The sequence below is a fragment of the Gorilla gorilla genome, chromosome 14 (genome assembly GCF_029281585.2).
Source record: "Gorilla gorilla gorilla isolate KB3781 chromosome 14, NHGRI_mGorGor1-v2.1_pri, whole genome shotgun sequence".
Lineage (NCBI taxonomy): Eukaryota > Metazoa > Chordata > Mammalia > Primates > Hominidae > Gorilla > Gorilla gorilla.
The window spans coordinates 50,353,412-50,375,594 of record NC_073238.2 but is presented as its reverse complement, the minus strand read 5'-3'; the positions used below and the strand labels follow the sequence as shown (position 1 = coordinate 50,375,594).

At 38.8% G+C, this 22,183-nt stretch overlaps 1 protein-coding gene and 1 long non-coding RNA gene across 5 annotated transcripts in view; one reads left to right on the top strand and one right to left on the bottom strand.

Annotated features, from left to right (window-relative positions):
• LOC129526493 (uncharacterized) overlaps nucleotides 1–8,052 on the bottom strand; it is a 31,315-nt gene extending 23,263 nt beyond the window's left edge. Inside the window, exons 1-2 of the long non-coding RNA XR_008671152.1 lie at nucleotides 7,981–8,052; nucleotides 239–366 (exon numbers count right to left, since the gene is read on the bottom strand). This is a non-coding gene — a long non-coding RNA (uncharacterized lncRNA). The remainder of the gene's footprint in view (nucleotides 1–238; nucleotides 367–7,980) is intronic.
• DCLK1 (doublecortin like kinase 1) overlaps nucleotides 1–22,183 on the top strand; it is a 354,676-nt gene that overhangs the window by 48,180 nt on the left and 284,313 nt on the right. The window lies entirely within an intron of this gene.

The window sequence follows — 22,183 nt, the reverse complement described above, 5'->3', positions numbered from 1 at the left end:
TCTGAGGCAACTATTGCCTTTTTCTAACTGCAGCCATCTGTTTGTATATCCCCTTCTCTCCACCGGGAGCAAGGAAGACAAATGAGGAATGAAGATAAAATTCTAGGTAGATAGCTGGGGCTCATTCAGCTCAGGTTTTTGTCTAATCCAGTGGGTGGATTTGAGTCTTTTTCATATGAAAGTATTTTAGCAACTTTTAGTGCTTTCTACAACTTCCATTTTCATAAGGTTTACAAACCGTGCTCTCTGAGGGTGGTCTAAGCGAGGACTGTATCTGTTCAGCTGATGTTGCAGGAGAGGAGTTGGTGACACCTTCAGGCCTTCATGATGCCGTCAGTCTGGGGAAAATGACTCATCCATCCAACTCTTTGTTGAGAATTTAAATGACAAATGACATATCAAGTACAGTTGGCCCTTGAACAACATGGGATTAGAGGAATCAACCTCCCACACAGTTAAAAATATATGTGTAACTTTAGACACTTCCAAAACTTAATTACTAACAGCCTACTGTTGACCAGAAGCCTTACCAATAACATAAGCAGTCAATTAACATAACACATATTTCATGTTATATACTGTATTCTTATAATAAAGTAAGCTAGGGAAAAGAAAATATTATTAAGATATAATATAACTGCTATTCGTTAAGTGGAAGTGGATCACCGTAAAGGTCTTTATCCTCACTGCCTTCACCTTGAGTAGGCTGAGGAGGAGGAGGAAGAGAAGGTGTTGGTCTTGCTGTCTCACACATGGCAGAGTCAGAAGAGGTGGAGGAGGTGAAAGGGGAGGCAGGAGAGGCAGGCACACTCATAATTTCTATTGAAAAAAATCTGAGTATAAGTTGACTTGCACAGTTCAAACCTGTGTTTTTCAAGGGTCAGCCATAATTGCTAAAATAGCAAGGCTGGAGATAAGGTTATCTGGAGGGGGTGGATTGCTGGCCTCTCCACCCTCATTAGATAGTGCTTATCCAATGCCTTGGTTTGCAGGATGCTAAAGTTCTCTTCAAAGCATTGTGGTCTTATAGCATTGTTGTTACTTACTCCCCTTGACTAGAGCAATTGAAATGTTAAAGGAAAACAAAACTTTCTCTAAAGAATGGCTGTGTAAATCGGTCGCTCTGTTTAATCTCCACAATTTTTCTACTTAAGTTGAATAAATGTTATTTTTCCCAGAAGAAGTTAGAGAGCATATTCAAGCAATGGTTTGATGCAATCCTTTATAAGTTGTGAGACCTTCGTGCGCATGTGTGCTGGGGTTGAGTGCAGGAGGTAGAGATGACAGTTTCCAGTCCTTTCTACGTGACACAGGTTAGAATTCCCGAACAATGAAACTTTCCAAGAATGCCATTTCTTGGAAATAACTGCTTTTTAAGGCCACCTTAGGCATGACTTTTAAAATGGAACAATGAAAATTTGCATTTCAAAGCCATCTAATCGGCCCTCTATTCTTTTAAACTATGAGTGGTCTTTTTAAGTAGATTTCAGCATACTTAATTTTTTTTATATATGTGACTTTGAATTTTTTTTTCTGCTTCATTAGATTTTTTATAACTTGGCCAGAAAGTTACTTAGTGATGCACTAAGTGATGAGATTCTGTCTTCAAACTTTACATTGTTTTTGTCAGCCTTCATGATATTAGACAGTATTTAATGAGATGTTAGGAAAGGAATAATTTTGAGGGAAATATACTTGAGTCAAATTGAATTCTTAGCTTCATTATGTTAATAATTATTTAATTCTAATTTTTTTCTTTTAAAAGTTGCTTTCATTTTAACCATTTAATTAATGTTATGCGGAATTTTTATATGCATTGAAATGCTTATTTTGTGATATGAATAATGCAAAACTTCTACCAAACACCGAAGTCTGTAATTATTGAAAGCGGAGTTTCTGAACCTGCACTACTGACATTTTAGGACAGGTAAGTCTGTACTATTGGGGCCTGTCCTGTGCAAGGCAGAATGTTTAGCAGCATCTAGCACCACCCACTAGATGACAGAATGCCCTACTCCCTTCCCCCAGTTGTGACAATTAAAATGTTTCTTAGGCATTGCCAAATGTCCTCTGGGAGGCAAAATTACCCCTCAACCCCTGGTTGAGAACCACTGATGTAAAGTCTAAACTCTTTCTTCCCAATAACAGAAAGGGATTCCTCATCATAGAGAGTGAAAGCAGAAGCCGTGTGTGTGTTGCAAAAATAACTGTGGAAATCTGACTGGAAACATTATATTGTGGATCATTGTCCTAGGTTAAGTAAAACTCAAAATCAAAGGCAGGCTAAATATTGAAATAATGCAAGAATCAATAAATTATTTTTACATAGAATATTTCTGGACCAAGATGGAAGTAGACTGAAGTACAATATGGAGCACTACCTGGAGCAAGGTAGTAATTCAATTTCAGCCCACTGAAGGAAACTGACAGATCAGATTCAAAATGCTGTTGACCTTGATGAATATTTCCCTTGAATATGTGTAATATCCTTGACCTATGTAAGATAACCCGACATGGACCAGAAGCTTTATTGAGTCCCTAATTCCTATATTTTGATGTTTTGATTTCACAGGTATTTCCAGCTTGCTTTTCTCTCTCCTTTGATCCTCCATGATATCGTGTTCTCTTGGTTTTCTTGCTGCCTCTTTGTCTCACCTTTCGGCTTTCCTTTCTTATGCCCTCCACCCGAACACTGGTTATCCCCACAAGCTAGGCCTTGCTCTCCTTTCTCACCTTCCTTCTTCATTAACTCTCAGTTACCTCAAATACCAGCTCAGTGCTATTCCCAATCTCCAAAAGCTGTAGAAACAGACATTTTTTTTCCCATAACTCCTTTGTTGGCAAAACCTGACCCAAATAATATGAAGCTTTTATAGTCATCATTGATCCCACCTAATGTGAACATGTGTGTATGTCACTGCAGAATTGTTAATATGCTGATCAAAGGCCACTGCCCAGATGTCATTGGTAAGGATAAGTAATGTGTGATGTATGTGCTGCACCATTTTTCTAAAATCTGAAAAATTCAGAATCTAACATATTTGGCTCCCCAAGCATTGGGTAAGGTACAGCTACTACTTCTATGTGCAGCATCACAAGTCAATAGCTCTTAATGATCCCTTCATTGCTTGCCTTTTGGGTATCTTCAGCTATTGATGGAGCATTCTTTCAATGCTTGAAACAATTTTTTAAAAATTGTAGCAATTCATTTTCCTTGCTCTAAGAAACAGAATATTCCTGATGATGCTGTTGGTACTAAGTACTCTAGTCTTCAGAACTTGAGGTTATCTTTTTCTTTTTAAGATGGAGTCTCACTTTTGTCCCCCAGGCTGGAGTGCAATGGTGCGAACGTGGCTCACTGCAACCTCCGTCTCCCGGGTTTAAGCAATTCTCCTGCCTCAGCCTCCCAAGTAGCTGGGATTACAGGTGCCCGCCACCATGCCTGGCTAATTTTTTTGTATTTTAAATAGAGACAGGGTTTCACCATGTTGGCCAGGCTGGTCTCAAACTCCTGACCTCAGGCGATCCTCCCGCCTCAGCCTCCCAAAGTTTTGGGATTATAGGCATGAGCTACCGTGTCCAGCAGAGGTTTTCTTAATGTTCCTTTTCTCTACTTGCCCAGCTCATTAAATTCTGAAGGCTTCTATATCCTCATGCACAAGTTTCTTTTCATCTTTGTTATCCCTTGCAGTAACTTTAGTTTTGAGCTGCTGGATCAGCCTCCATTTGCACATGGCCAGCATATCTGTTGTTTTCCTCTTTCTATGATCTACTGCGACTTTGCAGAGTAACATTCTAGGCATTTCCACAACCGCCCTGACATGGTCTCATCTCTAGCCATGTAGCCACAGGGGCTTTTCTGCACCATTGAGACACACAGGTTCTTTAATGTAAAGTGTTTTGATGCCATGTCCTGCTCATTGGTTGATTTTCTCTCCCTGACTGCAGAGCTCCTTTTCTGAGTATCTGTCCACCATCCCCCTCGGTTTTCTCTTCTCCATGCAACCTTCCCTCGGTGCAGCGAGTCACATTTTAGAGGGGGAGTTGCCTTCCAAAGCCTAGTAAAAATGCAAAATTCACAAAAATCAGACCTATTTTTTTTGTAGGAAATGATTCACATTACGTAAAATTGGAAGTGTAAAGTGACAACCTTTTAATGTTTTATGTCACTATTTCAAATTCACATAAAATAAGACCATTTGAAAGTCTGTCTACCAAGAGCTAATCTGACTTTGTCTTTTCATCTGCACTTAGACTGCAACTGGTGGTGTCTCACCATCCACTTGCTCCAGTGCTCAGATACTTCATCTTCATTTAGAGATAGCTCATCCCTCTGGACACCCTGAAAAGGTTTCAGTATCTACAATTTGTAAACCACTTTAAATAATAATGCATTACAATATTATGGCTTTCTGGTAGCTGAAATGAAAGAATTGTGGGAGATTTCTACTCAGTTGAAGAACTCTTCCCAACTGGTACAGATAACAGATCATCAAGAGCTTGGAGGGGCTTCAGTAGCACACCCCAGACTTTGACTCCATGAGCATTATCTAGAGCCACATTTTAGTCTGTGTGTTGGAAGAAGACGTAAGTGGTATGCTTATTGTCTTAGTCTGTTTGAGGTGCTGTCCTAGAATAGTATAGACTGGGTGGCTTAAACAGCAAACATATGTTTCTCATAGTTCTCAAGGCTGGGAAGTTCAAGATCAAGGTGCTGGCAGATTCAGTTCTTATTCAGGACCCTCTTCTTGGTTTGCTCTGTCCTCACATGGCGTAGAGTGGAAGCTCTGGGGTTTCTTCCTTGTCTTACAGGGGCACTAATCCCATGATGGGGGCTCCACCCTCATGATTTTATCTAAACCTAATCACTCCAAAGGCTCCATCTCCAAATACCATCGTGTTCGGTATTAGATTTTAACGTACAAATTTTGGAAAGACACAGATATTCAGTCCAGAGGACTATCTTACTAAATTACTGGTTAGTGAGAAAATCCAGTGATTATGACACACCAAAGTTATGGATCAGAGCTCACAAAGTCATATTAATGTTCGTGACATTGCACATTCTCCATGTATGTCCCCAACATCAGCATTGGCCAGGGCAATAGCTTGATATTATGAATTCATGAAAAATAATGCAGGTTTTGATACAGAATAAGCTAGCCATGTGTTATGATTTGTTAAAGCAACCACAGAACAGGGACATGTGTAGAAAGGTGTATGGCCCTTGGGAGGTGGTGGTCTTACTGCATTCCCCCAAGTCATCAATCTGTTTGCTGTGTTGACTGCATCTGGCTCTCCTTTCATGTTCCTACCATCACATCTTCTTTGTGCTTTATTATAGAAATTTTCTTTATATATATATTTTCTGCTTGCAAGTCTTTAGTGCTAATAGACTTTTAGCTGCCTGAGAACAAGGACTGTCTGTTCATCTTTCCTGTCTCCAGCTCTAGCAGAGTACTTGGTATTTAATACCCTCTTAACAAAAATTGCCAAACTGCCTCTGTGACCCATTTCCAGGGGGATGCTGGCAAACCAGGTGACATCTAGAAGGGGGGCAAGTAGATTTCTGAGAACTTTTTGAATCCAAATGACATAAGGTAACATAATGAGTAGTTGATGGAACTGTGATTGTTTAGGCTGGAAAATAATTATGTTTGCAAAATATGTTACAATTTTTGGCATACAGAGCATGGGATACAGAAAGGAGATAAAATAGTGGTTAAGACTTTATAGCAGTGTCACCTTGGGCAAGTCTTGGTGTATCCATTTGTAAAATTGGGACAGAACAGAGTGATTACCCCACTGGGTAGTTGAGAAGCATTAGTGCTTGGAAAGGTATTGATAGTAAGTGCTCAGTAAGTGGCACAACTTTCTCTATTCTTCTACCTATATTTTCTCCTCCTCCTCTCTTTCTCCTCCCCCTCCTCCTCTCCAGCTTTCCACTGGGGGCATTATCATATCTATTATATAGACAAGGAAGGTAAGGTCAGAAAGGTTACATGATACATTTGATATTTCTTTAAAATATGTGAAAGAAGAAACTATAATCTAAGTTTTGGCCCATTATTCTTTTTTGGACAGAATGTCCATCTTCAAACATTTGGGAAAGCATTATGTAGAAGACAGAGGTGACTCAGTCTACATTGCTTCAGAGGGCAGAGCCAGGGCCCATGGGTAGATATTACCCACATCAATACTAGGTGGCAGGTGCAATCGGAACTTCTCTTCTTCCCTGGCATCAGGAACGGCACTGTGCAGCTCGTAAGGAGTCCACAAATCATTGAATTAATAGAATTTCACTACTGAAACAAGGACTAGGGTCTTACTATATTCTGCCAGGGAAAACAAGGTTTGAAAAGTTCTTCTGCTGTTAAGATATGTAGAGAGAGAGTTCTCAGGAGTGATCAGAAGGACGTACAATAGCAGAGATGGAAGGAGAACTCAAGCTCAATCAGAGCTTTTTCAGGAATTCAGCAAATGACTAGTTGCATTAATTCTCAAGTTATTTTTGAGAACTGAGTGGTCAGCAGTTTTCAGGAACAGTTTTTATTCTGTCAGGAAGACTGGGAAAATGAAGATGATATTTAAAAATAAGATCCATGATAATTGTGAAAGTGCCCATAAATTCCTGGTGCAAGGACCACCTAGTCAAGGAGACAGGAGAAATAGGGCATCTTTTACATTATTAACATGCTGAATGGGTAACCTTACTCATTTGGTATTTCTCCTCATACATTTTTTAACATAATTTTCTCACGGTGAAACACTTTATGCAGTGATTTCTATTCATTCTTTTGACTCTTAAGAAAAATAATCTTGCAGATTTTTTTAAAGCATGATGAGAATAAGAAATGCAAGACATATTGAAGGAAGGATCAAGAAGACAAAATTAGCATTTTTTTTTTTTGAGACGGAGCCTGCTTCTGTTGCCCAGGCTGGAGTGCAGTGGTGCAGTCTCAGCTCACTGCATCCTCCGCCTCCCAGGTTCAAGTGATTCTCCAGCCTCAGCCTCCCAAGTAGCTGGGACTACAGGCATGTGCCACTGTGTTCGGCTAATTTTTTTTTTTTTTGTATTTTTAGCAGAGATGGGTTTCACCATGTTGGCCAGGATGGTCTCAAACTCCTGACCTCAGGTGATCTGCCTGCCTCGGCCTCCCAAAGTGCTGGGTTTACAGGCGTGAGCCACCACGCCCGGTCAACACTAGCATTTCTTAGTGCTACACTATAGCTAAGCTATCATACATATCATCTCACTTAACTCTTCTTCATTTCATGCACATTTTGCAGACAAGAATTTGAGGCTCATAGGTTAAATAATTCACCCTAGGCTCTCCAGTAAAGAAGTAATGATCTATCTTAAGAGGCAGTCAATAGAGAGAAATTTTTCGTAGAAATAGTTCTTTACTTCTCTTTTTTAAATTGTCTGGGAGCCCTAAATTATAAGGCAGTTGGTGGCATCTGACATATGCTTGATTTCCCAAAATACTCAGATGTCGCATACAAGTAATATCTCTGCCTTATTTATTTCATCCTCATTCATATTTTCCCCTAACTCTGTGCTTCTGTCTATTACCCCCTGCGTGATAAAAAGTGTGTTATTCAGGAAGCCATAGTAATTATGTATCAGAACTAATGGAAAAGAGCCTGGCAAATATATCTACTTGTTTTATACATGAGCAGAGTCAATAGAATTATCCTTGTGATCTGGAAGGAATTTAAAACCACGCAGATGATTCTGAAAATATTCTTCACCTTCAATAACCCATCTAATTTTTTTGAGACACAAATTTTTGATGCTATCTCTCATTTGAATCCTAAAAATGTATTTGCCATCCTGCTACAGAAAGATGTGGAGGTCAGGGAGTAATGTGGTCTACTTTAAAGATTGGGTTTTTCCCCCCCTTAAACATTTAGAAATAAAATATTTGTACCACTTCACTGGCAGAAATTCAGTAGCAATGGTAAGAATAGAGTTACCTTCTGTGTCTAGTGTTGCCTTTACAGTTGCTTTGTTTCATAGTTTTATAAATTGGGCTTTCTGGTTTCCTTGGAAACCCAGTTGTCGACATTGGTTGCTAAGGAGCAGCCTTGGCTGCACAAAGCATAAGGAGCTGCGAGTCTGCTACTGAGTGACTTCATTCTTGGCAGTAACAGGCAGTGGGACTCTTAGGACCCGCTTATGGGGGGGGCCTCCATCTTGATTTTCAGCCTGAAGGATTACTATGGCTGTTCCTGATCTTTATTCTCCTGGCAGTTACCAAAGCTATAGGTGTCTATAGGAGCTGAGAATTGTGTAGCATTTTAGAGCATCTTTGTCCTCAACTCTGTTTTTTCAGTCGCTTGCTATCAATGATTTATTCAACAACAGATAATCTATTTCTGCAATAATAAGATCCCAAATAAACTGTATTGTCTTCTCTGTTTTGTTTTTTTTTTTTTTTTTTTTTTTTTTTTGAGACGGAGTCTCGCTGTCGCCCAGGCTGGAGCTCACTGCAGGCTCCGCCCCCCAGGGTTCATGCCATTCTCCTGCCTCAGCCTCCCGAGTAGCTGGGACTACAGGTGCCCGCCACCTCGCCCTGCTAATTTTTTGTATTTTTAGTAGAGACGGGGTTTCACTGTGTTAGCCGGGAAGGTCTCGATCTCCTGACCTCGTGATCTGCCCTCCTCGGCCTCCCAAAGTGCTGGGATTACAGGCGTGAGCCACCACGCCCGGCCGTCTTCTCTGTTTTTAAGATGGGAGGTCTTCCTTCTTAAATTTAGCAGTGAGCAATAATGAAAGAAGCTAAGAATTGTTCATCCTTGCAAATCAGTGTGGTAGCATGACACTGATACCAGACTGTGTCTGATGCACATTTTCTAATATACCGGTTTGAAGAACTAGAGATTATAGTACATGTAAATGTACCATAACTAAATGGTTATCCAATTAAAACAAAAAACAAAGAACTGTAACCCACATTTTCTGTATTGGCATACAACAGATATTATAGTTCTTATAGAAATACATCCCTAACTTGGGTTATACCGATTTTTGAACATGACTTTATAAGCTTTTAGGCATAGTAATTCAGGTGCGGATCTGTCTGTGGTCATGGTCCACATGTCTGTTTCGTGGATGTATGCTGCACGAGGAGGTCAATGATGTGCAAATCTTTGAGATGAGAGGTAGCAAGGTCCTCATTTTTCGAATAAGTGTTAAGGACACGTGCAAGCTCCATTTCCATAGTTCAGGTGTGAGCCAGACAGAGCCATCCTCCTTGGCTGTCTGGAGGGCTGATTTGTGTTACAGCAGGTGGTGATGAAATTAAACCCTAACAGGACACCATTCATCTTCCTTGCTTGTTTTGGGTGATAGCATTGTGCAAATTCATGGCATTGTTTTATCTGTCAGATATCTTCAGATACCTGCTTTTAGAGGTAGTTTTTTTTTTGTTTTTTGTTTTTGTAAACCCACATAGTTAAGTGAGACTCTTATCTTACCCTCTCTGAACCTCATATTCGTTATCTCTAGAATTGGGCAAATAATGGTACCTTATGGTTGTTATGGGAGTGAGATAGCCTATGTGAAATGTTTACTTCGGTATCTATCCCATAAGAGGCCCTTAAAAATAGTATCTGTTTTCTAAAAAGGCAAATCCATAAAGACAGATAGATTAGTGGTTGTCTGGGGCTGGATATAGGAGGATAGCATGACTGCAAACAGGCATGAGGACTCTTTCCAAGGTGATGAAAGTGTTCTAAAACTGAATTGTGGTGGTGGTTGCCAATTGTATGTATTTACTAAAAATCATTGAATTATACGATTAAAATGAGTGAATTTTATGGCATGTAAGTTATACCTCAATAGAGCTGTTTTAAAAAGTAGTAGCTGTAAGTGGTACAGTAGAGAATTAAACTTTGCTTCTCATAGGCTATTCTGGATAAGCGAGTAATATCTTAGAGGATTTGAGGTGAGATATCCCGGAATCCATGTAGTAATGAGCATGAATTATAATGAGATCTTGTTGATGTTATATATTATGATACAACAGAAAATGATTATTCTTTGTGATTACCTTATATTACATAATTTCCAGTTCTATAGAAACTTCCAACTTTCATGACTGTAGTAAAATAATTACTGTGGTTTTGTAATGGATTTGGATGACTCTTTTTAACAAGGTAGGGCTGCTGGTTGCAGGGTGTATGGCTGTGATTCTTCTTTTGAGACTCATTGTCATCTGGCTGGATTGTATCTATTCAGTCCAACAGCTTTATTGATCACCTAATATGTGTTAGTGAATTTCTAGAGGCTGGGGGTAGAAGAAGAGATGTGCTCAGTTTTAGATGTGATAAGTTTGAGATCTCTTGTTAGTTGTACAAGAGAAGTTACTGCATAGGCAGTTGGCTACAACGCTGGAATTCAGGAAAGAAGTCTGGCCTGAAGATATAAATCAGGAAGACATTAGCATATAGATAATATTTAAAGCAATAAAACTGGATGAGCTCACCAAGGAAATACGTGTCATTAGAGAAGGGAAGAGTTTCAGTGACTGACCTTAGGTTGCTCCAAAATTAAGAGATGGGAAAAAGAAAGGGCACCCGCATAAAGAACTGAAAAGGAGTGACTGGTTAGATAGGAATCAAGTCAGCAGAATGGCATGCCCTGAAAGCATATCTGGGACAGAGGGACACTTGTGCATACACTGCTAATGGCTCAGATAAGATGAGTCCTGAAAATGTGATGATTGAGTAAAATAACCTGGGGGTGTCTGATGATCTTGACAGAAGCAGTTTGGTGGAAATAGGTGAGGGAGCTAGTTTAGGAAAACAAATTAGAGGAGAAATTGATGCAAACATAGACAAGTCTTTCAGGAAGAAATGGAGAGGAAGCTGGTGAAGGAAGTAGGGTAGTAAGAATGGCTTCAATCTGATATTTGAATTATTAAAATCGAGAATTTGGTCCATATGGAGTAATTTAGATTTTAATTTCTTTGGCATGCCTCTCTCGATCAATATATCTTTACTGGTATTTTTCCAGTTTTGATTTGCAAGCTCTCAGCTTTTACAACAAAATTCGAGTTCTGTTGTGTTTGAATTAATTAATGTAAGATTTTTCCCTACAACCAAAAAGCAATATAGTCTAGTGGTAAGGACCATGCACTTTATGTCAATCAAACTGGAGTGTGAGTCTGTCTTCTGCTCCTTGTTAGCTGTGTGAACTGGGAAAATTCTTTAGTGTTTCTTAGCCTTGGTTGCCTAATTTGTAAAATTTGGATGGTAGCATTCTCGCCTTTTAGAGTTATTATGAGACTTAAATGAAATAACTCAAAGTGCCTAGTCCAGCATCTAACACCTGTACTTCCTGGTAAACTTTAGCTTTCATGATAGCCACTAATTTATACTTTGATATGGAGTAACATAGCATAGTAGAAAGAATGTGGGATTTGGAATTAGCCATACTTGAGTTTCTACCCCATTTCATCTCTCACTATCTGTACATATTACTTAATATTGCTGAATTTGTTTCCTCATATCTGAAGTGAGTATAATAATACTTAACAGAATGAGGCTTAAATGAAATATTTATAAAATCACATAGAAAGTGCCACACAAATGTTAATTTTATTTATTTAAAATGAAGTTGTATTTTATAGAGATTACATCTCTTCTATTACATGTATATACTAAGAAAAGAGAAATCTTAGTATATTTTTGGAGTTTTAAGTGTTCAATTTCCTGGGAAATTTGGGCTCCAAATAGAATGAAGCACTCCAGTGGCAGTGTAACGAGATATGTTCATATTATTTCTGGTCAAAAATTCTGAAGTGTTAAAATGCTACAAGCAGAAGAATAGAAATGTGCATTCTATTACGCAATTATATAAAAAAATTTCCTTGTAGACTGACTCATTTTGCTCCAAGTGACCTAGCTTGGAGGCCAAGCAAGTATCTTTTTCTCTTTCTTCCAGAACACCATGTCTCTCTCTTTATAAAGATGGGGGCCGGGTGCGGTGGCTCAAGCCTGTAATCCCAGTGCTTTGGGAGGCTGAGATGGGTGGATTGCCTGAGGTCAGGAGTTAGAGAGACCATCCTGGCCAACATAGTGAAACCCTGTTTCTACTAAAAATACAAAAAATTAGCTGGACGTGGTGGCAGTTGCCTGTAATCCCAGCTACTCAGGAGGCTGAGGCAAGAGAATCGCTTGAACCCAGGACGCGGAGGTTGCAGTGAGCCGAGATCGCGCCATTGCACTCCAGCCTGGGCAACAAAGAGCGAGACTCCATCTCAAAAGAAAAAAAAATTAAGTTAAAAAAAAATAAAGATGGGAAAAAATGATACATAACAGCTGGTAAAAACCAAAAGTGAAGGAGAATGTGGTCAGCCAATCCTTGCAGAAACTTTGCAAGTAAGAACAACCTAATGGTAAAAACTTGAAATTAGTGTGACCTTGTTTGATAAATATCTAACCTAACCTCATAGCAATTCTCTGACCAAAAACTGGGGTGACTTGGATCACTTTTGAGTCCTCTTGGTCACCCTTTACAGAGGTAGACTAGCGAAGTCCAGTACTGTTACTACTAGTTTACGTTTATAGAGTACCCAGCCCTTTTCAAAAGACTTTCATGGGCTTTGTTACTTGTAATTCTCAGAACCATCCCGTGAGATAAGTTTTGAAACTTGTATTACGTCCTTGTTAAAAAGAAACAAATGGTTTCTTTGGAAGATGCTGTTATTGCCTCTGGGTCAGGACTGGGACTGCAGCCACTTTAGGATGCTTTTGGATTTAAAAAACCATATTTTTTTTTTCAATTTTTCAGGCATTATGCAACAAATGTGAATGGTCATATTCTGAGCTTCCTTGGAGACTTAAGGATTTTATTTTATTTTTCATAACACAAGCCTCTTGCATCAAAATTCATTCTAACCTCACTCTTCACCAGACATAAAGTTGGCCCTCAAAGAGTTCTTTGTTGACTGGCTGATTGCAGTAAAGGCAAGGCATCCTGCTGGAGCACATGTGATCATTCTAGTTCAATCCTACCGCTGATGGATGCTTTTTTTCTAGTGTTAATTTTAAGGTATAGCACTAAGTTCTGACAGTTAAAATGTTTAGATTATATGCATTGTGGTTCACTATGGTGTACACCTAACAAGTTGAGTACTATCACTGCTCAGAGAGTAATGGGGGGACACCCAAACAAGAGACATTTAGAGGCAATTCCAAAGCAACACAAAAATAAGGCTGATGTTGTGACACAACCTGAGTGAAGGCAAGGATCCAGGTGGGAAGAGGTGGCGACTCTGGGAAGGGTGACCTGTCCTCTGGAGGGGAGTCTAATTTGATGGGTGGAGGGGATGGGAAGGAAACATACCATGAATATAGGGGAGATGAAGCAGGTCATTTCCGTCACTGCCCTGGTGACTGAAAGTTGCCTTATGAGCAAGCATTGTTGCTTTCAAGTGGCCTGATATGTGGAGCCTCAGGGTGAAAAACAAAATCAATGTTAACAAATTAAGAAATGTTCTCATTGAAGAAAGAACCATGAATAGTGGTGTATTCTTGGTTTCTTCACTTCTTGTCTTTATTTCTGTTGCATGTTGGCGTAGTCACTTAGCTTAATTTAAACTTAATTTAATATCGCTAGGATTCAGGAAGAGGACTGTGTTTTAAAAGAATCCAGAGCCCTTGAAACCTTTTTCTCTAGTTTAATAGAGTTCAGAATAATATTTTCCAAGCATTATTTTCTGGACTCTACTTTTCCAACAAAGCTTTGTGCCTAGTTTCTTTCTTCATCAGTGATCAATTCCTACAAAACTTCAGTTTCTTCATCTGACAAATAGAAATTAATGCTAAGTGTCTCATGGGATTATTAAGATTAAATTGCTATAATGTGATGTGAAAACTGTATTCACTGAAAAATGCGTTAGACTATGCTAAAGTGACATTATATTATTAAATATAAAGCTATAACTTTTATCTGACTGCTATATTTAAAAACAGTAACAAATTTTATTTTATTTTTCCTTGGTCTTGGCTTACCTTCACAGTAAACTGGAGTTTTCAACTCATCCAAACCAGTTCAGTGTGTTTTGAAAGACTACGTACTTTGTAGCACCCATCACTCATGGTCTTGGAAAGAGGATTTGAAATGCCCTGTGTTGAAACCAGTGAGATGAATTATGGATTTCCCCCCTGCATTTTCTTAAAGCAATCCAGAAGTTTATTGTGGAGAACACATTTAATTTGAGTTGTGTGTCTTAGGCCCTATTGTTTCTTAGGTCATGAGAAGTATTTTTCAAGCTGTCTTTGTTGATCAGATTAACTAGTATAATTTTTGGAAAAGAATTATGAGAATTAGTTAAAAAAAAAAAGACTGTTCTCTATCAAGATTCAGCCAAAGAAAACGTTTAAAAGTGGAATTTGTTAAATCTAAGGATTTAATTTTTGGCCTGTAAAAGCTATATTATACACGTTTTACATAGAAGTTCTCCAAAGCTGAGTTTAAGATTTATTTAGAGAGGCTTATATTCACTGAATACCAAGCAGTTCTTTTTATTGTGGCTTTGTGTAAAGAGTTTAGGATTGATTTACATGGCCTCTTATTTTTAACTTGAGACCAAGACAGTGTAGCTAGCCAAAACTATGTACAGTGTCAAATGCATTTTAACTAGATACAGATAAATTTATCTTTGTTGCCCAGCATGAAATCAGCCAGGTCATTTACTGCCAGAATAATAGGAACCGAATGACTTTACAGGCTTAGCAAATTTGGCTCTGTTTTTTGATAACCATAAATTTTCAGGAATCAATATAAAATGCTGGAAAGATGTCTTGTGGATTTTTAAAATATTAATTGGTGTGGTCATAGTCCATGGTTATGTTATTAATACTTAAGTTTTTTCTTTCTGTACTTGAAAAATTTGAACGGTTTTACAAGTGCGTTTACATCATTCCTTTTTGCTCCCTAATATGTAGACCAGTAACTTTTTGTTTTCCATCTAACACAGATGTCCCCTATAAAACATCTGGCTGAAGACAAAGCAGATTTGTGTTCTGTGGGGGGCAGCAGACTCTTCTCATTTAGCATAGTAATTTTGGAGGGTGTTGCAGGAAATGCTGCCTGCTGTGTCAGCTCCTAGGAGAGAAGGGAATACCTCCAAGAAGCAGATTGGAAACCTACTGGAAAGAACCGTGGCATTTCAGTGGCAGCATGATTGTCCTCGAGGAGGCAGAGCTGAGGTGTGGCACCAAGATCCACTCTACCTAGGGCTGCTTAAGGCCTTAGTTTCTGAATTATGATGCAAAAGAAAGGAAAAGAGGCCTGTTGTTAGCACAGGTTCTTTATTTTTATTTTTATTTTTATTTTATTTTATTATTATTATACTTTAAGTTTTAGGGTACATGTGCACAATGTGCAGGTTTGTTACATATGTATACATGTGCCATGCTGGTGTGCTGCACCCATTAACTCGTCATTTAGCATTAGGTATATCTCCTAATGCTATCCCTCCCCCCTCCCCCCACCCCACAACAGTCCCCAGAGTGTGATGTTCCCCTTCCTGTGTCCATGTGTTCTCATTGTTCAGTTCCCACCTATGAGTGAGAACATGTGGTGTTTGGTTCTTTGTCCTTGCGATAGTTTACTGAGAATGATGATTTCCAATTTCATCCATGTCCCTACAAAGGACATGAACTCACCATTTTTTATGGCTGCATAGTATTCCATGGTGTATATGTGCCACATTTTCTTAATCCAGTCTATCATTGTTGGACATTTGGATTGGTTCCAAGTCTTTGCTATTGTGAATAGTGCCGCAATAAACATACGTGTGCATGTGTCTTTATAGCAGCATGATTTATAGTCCTTTGGGTATATACCCAGTAATGGGATGGCTGGGTCAAATGGTATTTCTAGTTCTAGATCCCTGAGGAATCACCACACTGACTTCCACAATGGTTGAACTAGTTTACAGTCCCACCAACAGTGTAAAAGTGTTCCTATTTCTCCACATCCTCTCCAGCACCTGTTGTTTCCTGACTTTTTAATGATTGCCATTCTAACTGGTGTGAGATGGTATCTCATTGTGGTTTTGATTTGCATTGCTCTGATGGCCAGTGATGGTGAGCATTTTTTCATGTGTTTTTTGGCTGCATAAATATCTTCTTTTGAGAAGTGTCTGTTCATGTCCTTCGCCCACTTGTTGATGGGGTTGTTTGTTTTCTTCTTGTAAATTTGTTTGAGTTCATTGTAGATTCTGCATATTAGCCCTTCGTCAGATGAGTAGGTTGAGAAAATTCCCTCCCATTTTGTAGGTTGCCTGTTCACTCTGATGGTAGTTTCTTTAGCTGTAGCACAGGTTCTTTCCAGACCTCCCCACTGTGATGGAAGACGATGTATGTGCCTGATTTACTTGGGCCATGCTAAGTTCATTACAGCACCTCTAAGTGAATGAAAACCATAGAGAGAAATGTACCAGTGATTACTTCAAACAATATCCTGTTTCTTACTGTAACAAAATCTGTTTGGGAAAATACTGTCATTTGGACTCATTTTACAGCCCAGGAAAGAAGTGTTGTGGCCAAGGACCAATGGGGCAGCTCTACCCATGAATTCTAATATTCCAGGTCCGTTCTGTTCCAGACCACTCTCATGAGAAGAGGTGGAGAAGCCCTGGGTTGATTCCTAGCCTCCCTCCTTCCTTGCTGCCTAAACATGGGAAGTGACTTGACCCTTTCTCTCAGGTGCCTGATCTTGCAGGAATGTTATGTGCTCAACAGACTTCATAGGGTTATTTGAGGTGCAAATGACACTAAGTATATTGTAGCTCTTAGCATATTATAAAATGCTATTTAAATTAGACACGATGAAGTTGCTGTTATTCTGATATCTGGGACTTGTATTTTTTATTGTGTGTTTTTAGAAGGTGGAAAATATAGCATTTGGTACGAAGAAGAAAATAAAAAAAACAGCCATAATTTTACACCAAGAGCTTTACAATTGCTGTTACCATTGCCGTTGTGTGTAAATGACTCAGAATGTGCATAGATACTCTACTATATATTTAATTTTATATCCTCTATTCTTTTGTTGTAATATAATGGCATAAGTATTTTTTCCATTTTACAATATCATGTTAATGATTATTTAACTGTTGGCTATTTAGATTTCTGGACAATTTTAAAACAGTGTGCCAAATTAGCCAGATGAGTCTTTCCTTTGCTTAGTCACCTTTAGTCTCTAGCAGACCTTATTTTAGGATGTGGTGTGACAGGTAGCATGGAGAATTTTGGATTCTCAGGGGTAGGTTCAATTCCTATAGTTCTAGAAATAAGAGGGTTTAAACCTCTACTATTTACTCTATCAAAGTAATTCTTTTGTCAGACATATTTCTTACATTTGGGGTGGGATGCTGGAGATTGTGATGGGTATTGAAATATATCATATGAAAATATAGATAGGTTCTTAAAAGCTAAGAGGCCTTGGATCTCCACATCAGTCTTTGAAGAGTTGTCTTGCTGAATTATTCTTCCTTTCCAGTTTTCCTTTTGATCTTATAGGAAGAATTACCCAAATTCCAAGTCACCGGAATACCAGCTAACATTTACAGAGTCCTTATTCTGTGCCCACATGTTTAACATCATGTCTCATTTACTCTTCACAACAACCCTGTAAGATGTATGTTGTTTCTATGCCCATTTTATAGATGAATAAATGGAGGCACTCAGAGGTTAAGTAATTTAAGATCACATAGTATGTGGTAGAGGTGGGATTTCAATTCAGATCATTTCTCTGGGAAATCCTAGACATTAGATGGCACAGATAGCTCAGAAGTCCATTCATTTTGTGTTCATGCTTCCCATAGACTGCATATTTTCTTCAACTATTCTCACATATCTGCAGTCCGTTTAAAGTCAAGAATTCCAAAGAAAGCATTTTTTTACAGAAGAGTGCTTGGAGAACATTTCTAGCATTGTTTAGGAATATGGTTGAATTATTAGTACCATTGCCTTTCATTATTTAATCATGTTTAAGAAAAGGTAATGAGGTCAAAGTAATGGCATGGTGACCTGTTTTTACTTGAGAATAAAATGCTGATGATAGGAGATAGGTACCCTTATTATAGAATAAATACGAAGATTTTTACACTGAACTTTCATGTTTCATTACCTTTCTTCTTCTTCTTCTTCTTTTTTTTTTTTGTACAATAAACCCTGTTATTCCTGGTAAAGATGAAGTTACCCATTTCCTGCTTTTCCCCTGACTTTCTTTCTTTTTTTTTTTTTTAATAGACGGAGTCTCACTCTGTCGCCAGGCTGGAGTGCAGTGGCGCTATCTCAGCTCACTGCAACTTCCGACCCCCTGGTTCAAGATATTCTCCTGCCTCAGCCTTCCAAGTAGCTGGGATTATAGACACACACCACCACGCCCAGCTAATTTTTGTATTTTTAGTAGAGATGGGGTTTCACCATGTTGGCCAGGATGGTCTCGATCTCCTGACCTCGTGATCCGCCCACCTCAGCCTCCCAAAGTACTGGGATTACAGGCATGAGCTGCCACGCCCACGCCACCCCCTACTTTCTTATGGACTAAAGTTAAATGGACCTTTGTCTTATCTGCAGGAAAATGGCATTTGTGTTGCACACGAGCAAACTTATGATGAACAGTTCACCATACATATTTCCTTCTGGACATTTGCTGCAGTGTATTCAGTGATGCCTAAAGCTTTGTGACTTCTCAGATTAGTGGATGCTTCATTTTGCCTGATGTGTTAAATTCAATGAATGCCTCTAATAAAAATCTTGTGTACAGCAAGAAAATAACATCACGTGTGAATAGTATTCATCAAATACTGTGAAGCGCTTCCCAGTGTTCGCTTACTTTTAGTGTGAGATGTTTATCATACCTTTATTACTTCTCATTTTACCTGAGTATTATAGGCTAATTACAGTTGTCAGAGTGCCAAAACCTACCCTTCAGGTCATGTTTTAAAAATGTAATAATCTGTTTTAATGGATTGTGGAGATTTCTTATGACAATCCCAACTCATCATTAATTTATTCATGTAATAAATATTTATTGCCTGCATTCTCTGTGCCAAGCTGAGTACTAGGAACTGAGTATATGCTAATTAACAAAGCTGTTATTTCAAAGCATTTTAAGAAGGTTGAATTCCTGACTAGCTACTAGGAAAAATACACCAAATATTATTGTCCAATAAAAGAACAATTGTGTTCAGCTCTTTTCACATTTTCTTAGAAAGGTGAAAAGAAACAAATTCTCCTATTCTGACCATTTCCCTAATTCCCATCTAGCAAAAAGGTGAGTGGTCTGGCAGGTGTGGTCACTTCTGTAATATTGGGCATACCTGTATACTTCTTACGTCTCTTTGCTCCTTTCTTCAGTAACTGATGCCAGACTTACTCCAAAAATAAGAGCCTCAAGGCCTTGAAGTTATGAGAAGCAGAGTAACTGTGCATATTTTTTTCTCTTATATATTTTGAAAATGGTCAGAGTCTAACTGAAGCCATGATCTAGTGGCCTAGCTTCCTTGTGAGGCAGAGAAGACATTCAGAGGGAAGAAGTTCCCACGTTCTCTCTGGCTCTTCAGCATTGTTGTCTTCGTCGCTTGTAATATCCCTGGGACCCCAGGATAGGAGAGGAAGAACTGGACCTCCAGAATGGTCATCTAGACTTTTCCAACATATCTAAAAGGCAAACCCAAAGGCACTTTGTGGTATTCTGGTGACATTGGAGGAGATTTCTGCTAAAAGTTAATAATCTTTTTTATAGCTGAGATGATGAAAATCATGATCAATATCAGGATCAGTTCATTTCCACATGCACGTGATGCTGTATTGGCTCCAGGCAAGTTGAATTAGACAGACACAGGTCCTGTTCTCATGAGGCCACTGGCAGCATGTTACATGCAAGCAACCAAAGGACATCAGATACAGACATCCGCAAACAAATACACAAAGACCTTGCATTATGGTCATCTCAGGAAATATACTCATTAAGTTTGCAGATGACACTTGGGTCAGGATTATCGACCTTTTGACATTAGTAGACATCATGGTGACCTGAACATATTGTCAAGTTGGATTATCAAATTGGAACGATGGCTTGTATATTCAATGTTTATTTAAGGTAGATCCAGTCTAGTCTGGAAGAAGTTTCCACAATGACGCCTATCCGTGGTCAGTTCTCTTCTCTCTTGCTTTTTAATTTGAACCATCACAGTTTGCATTTATTAATCACTATCAAGTCGTCATCCTCATAGCGATTATTTGGATATCTTCATGTCAGGCAGGCACTTTATGTAATTATCTCTAATTCTCACAAAAGCTCTGCTGCAAGATGTCATTATTTTCATTTTAAGGATCCATCAACAGGTTTAACTTTTAAAGAGGTATATTAAGTGATAGCTGGGATTCAAACCAGAAACTGCCTAGGCCGAGTACCCAGGTGCCTTTCTGTCTAGGGTAACAGGTGGGTTGTTCTCCACCTGTTTTGTGTTTGATTGTGAACCTTAGGTTCTCAACACTGACAATAAAGCAAAAACCAAGACAGTAAGTCCCTGCCCCCATGATGCACATTCCAGGGGATACCAGGCAACATCCATATGGCCTTCAGGAGGCTTGGACAAAGGGGGATGATTCAGGAGTGTTTGATTCTTTATATGTAGATTATTGATGAATGAAGTTCAAAAACAGTCTGTAAACCCTGAGCATCTCAGAGTTAAATACAGTATTTCTTGAACATCAAAGCCACTATATAAATTAATGTAGGTGTTTCTGTTTATAAAATTTATAAAATGGGAACACCCACATTTATTTATATAAAAACCCACAAGGGTGACATTTTAAAATGACAGGAAGCTCAACTGAAGTGTGAATCACAACCAGAAGTCAAACAGAATTGTACCTGACAAGCACTCCAAATTTAGACAGGGTTCTCAGAGAGGTGCTTAATAGATGAAAAGTCTGAAAAATGGGACTTTGGGGTTTCCAACGAGTTGTGGTGACTTCAGTGGTATTTTATGAAAAACAACACATTGATGGTGGATATTGAAATGTACCATGCTGTGATTTAATGCCAGAAAATCTCTGGCTGCCACTTAGTTTTGAGTAGACGCAAGGTAACGCTATTAAATGTTTGGTTGTTTTGGAATATTGATTTGTTGGGCTCTCTGTCAAACACTAAGTTGAGCCAAATTATATTTAAGTTGAGCCAAATTATATTCACACTTCGTCATTTCACTCCTATCTGTTGCAGTATTTAAACTAGAAACTATTTTTGCCATTTTTCCAGATATATTACTTTTATTAAGTGTCATGTGGACGGGTATATACTGCTGGAATTATTTGTGAGTCACTCTTTGGGTAGAAGGAGAGAAAGTAACTAAAACAAAAGAATCCAAATGGAAATTTGTGGAGAATTGAGGCTTTTTAAATGTTTTGCTTACAGTTTTATTGCCCTCTCAGCCATCAGAAGTGAAACCACTTATGTGCTTTGAACAGCAGCTACCTATCTAATCTTCTAATTTTAGAAAAGGGAGTAAATATTTGTCTTTAGATACTTTATTTCTACTTATCATAAAAATACATGTGTAATGGGGTATGTTTTTCTTCTCGAATGTGCTGGGGCTTACTTCAAGGCTGGAACTCGAAATTGTCCATAGATGAGAAGAAATGCCAGTTCTCAGTTTAAGAAAGCCAGAGTGGGGTTACTTCATTCCCTGTTGCTCCAAATGCACTGTTTTTGTGCCCTGCTGATTGCAGTTTTAAGAATTCTATCCAGGCTCATGGTTTCACAACTCCTCCCTCAACTCCCCCATCATCGCCACCACCACATGCTTCCTCTGAGTCTTTTAAAAGATCTGTGTGACCCCATCCCCCTTACCTGAGACTAAGATTGTGTTCTGATCAGTTCCATATGCTTCCATCCTCATATGGCTGTGTACAGTTTTGCACACGTTGTTCCTAACCAGGTGTTGCATTCATCACATCTGACATAATGATCACTTTTTCTTCCAGCCTATGGATCATTCCTGCAGACACGGCATTCTGGGGGTTGTTGGGGCACAGAATAAATACTCTATGGGTCTTCCTGTCTGCATCCTTGGTTGTCTGAGTTATGGCCACAACTGCACAGTTCTTTGATTGGTATCTTATCTTTAGCAGTTTATGTTACTAA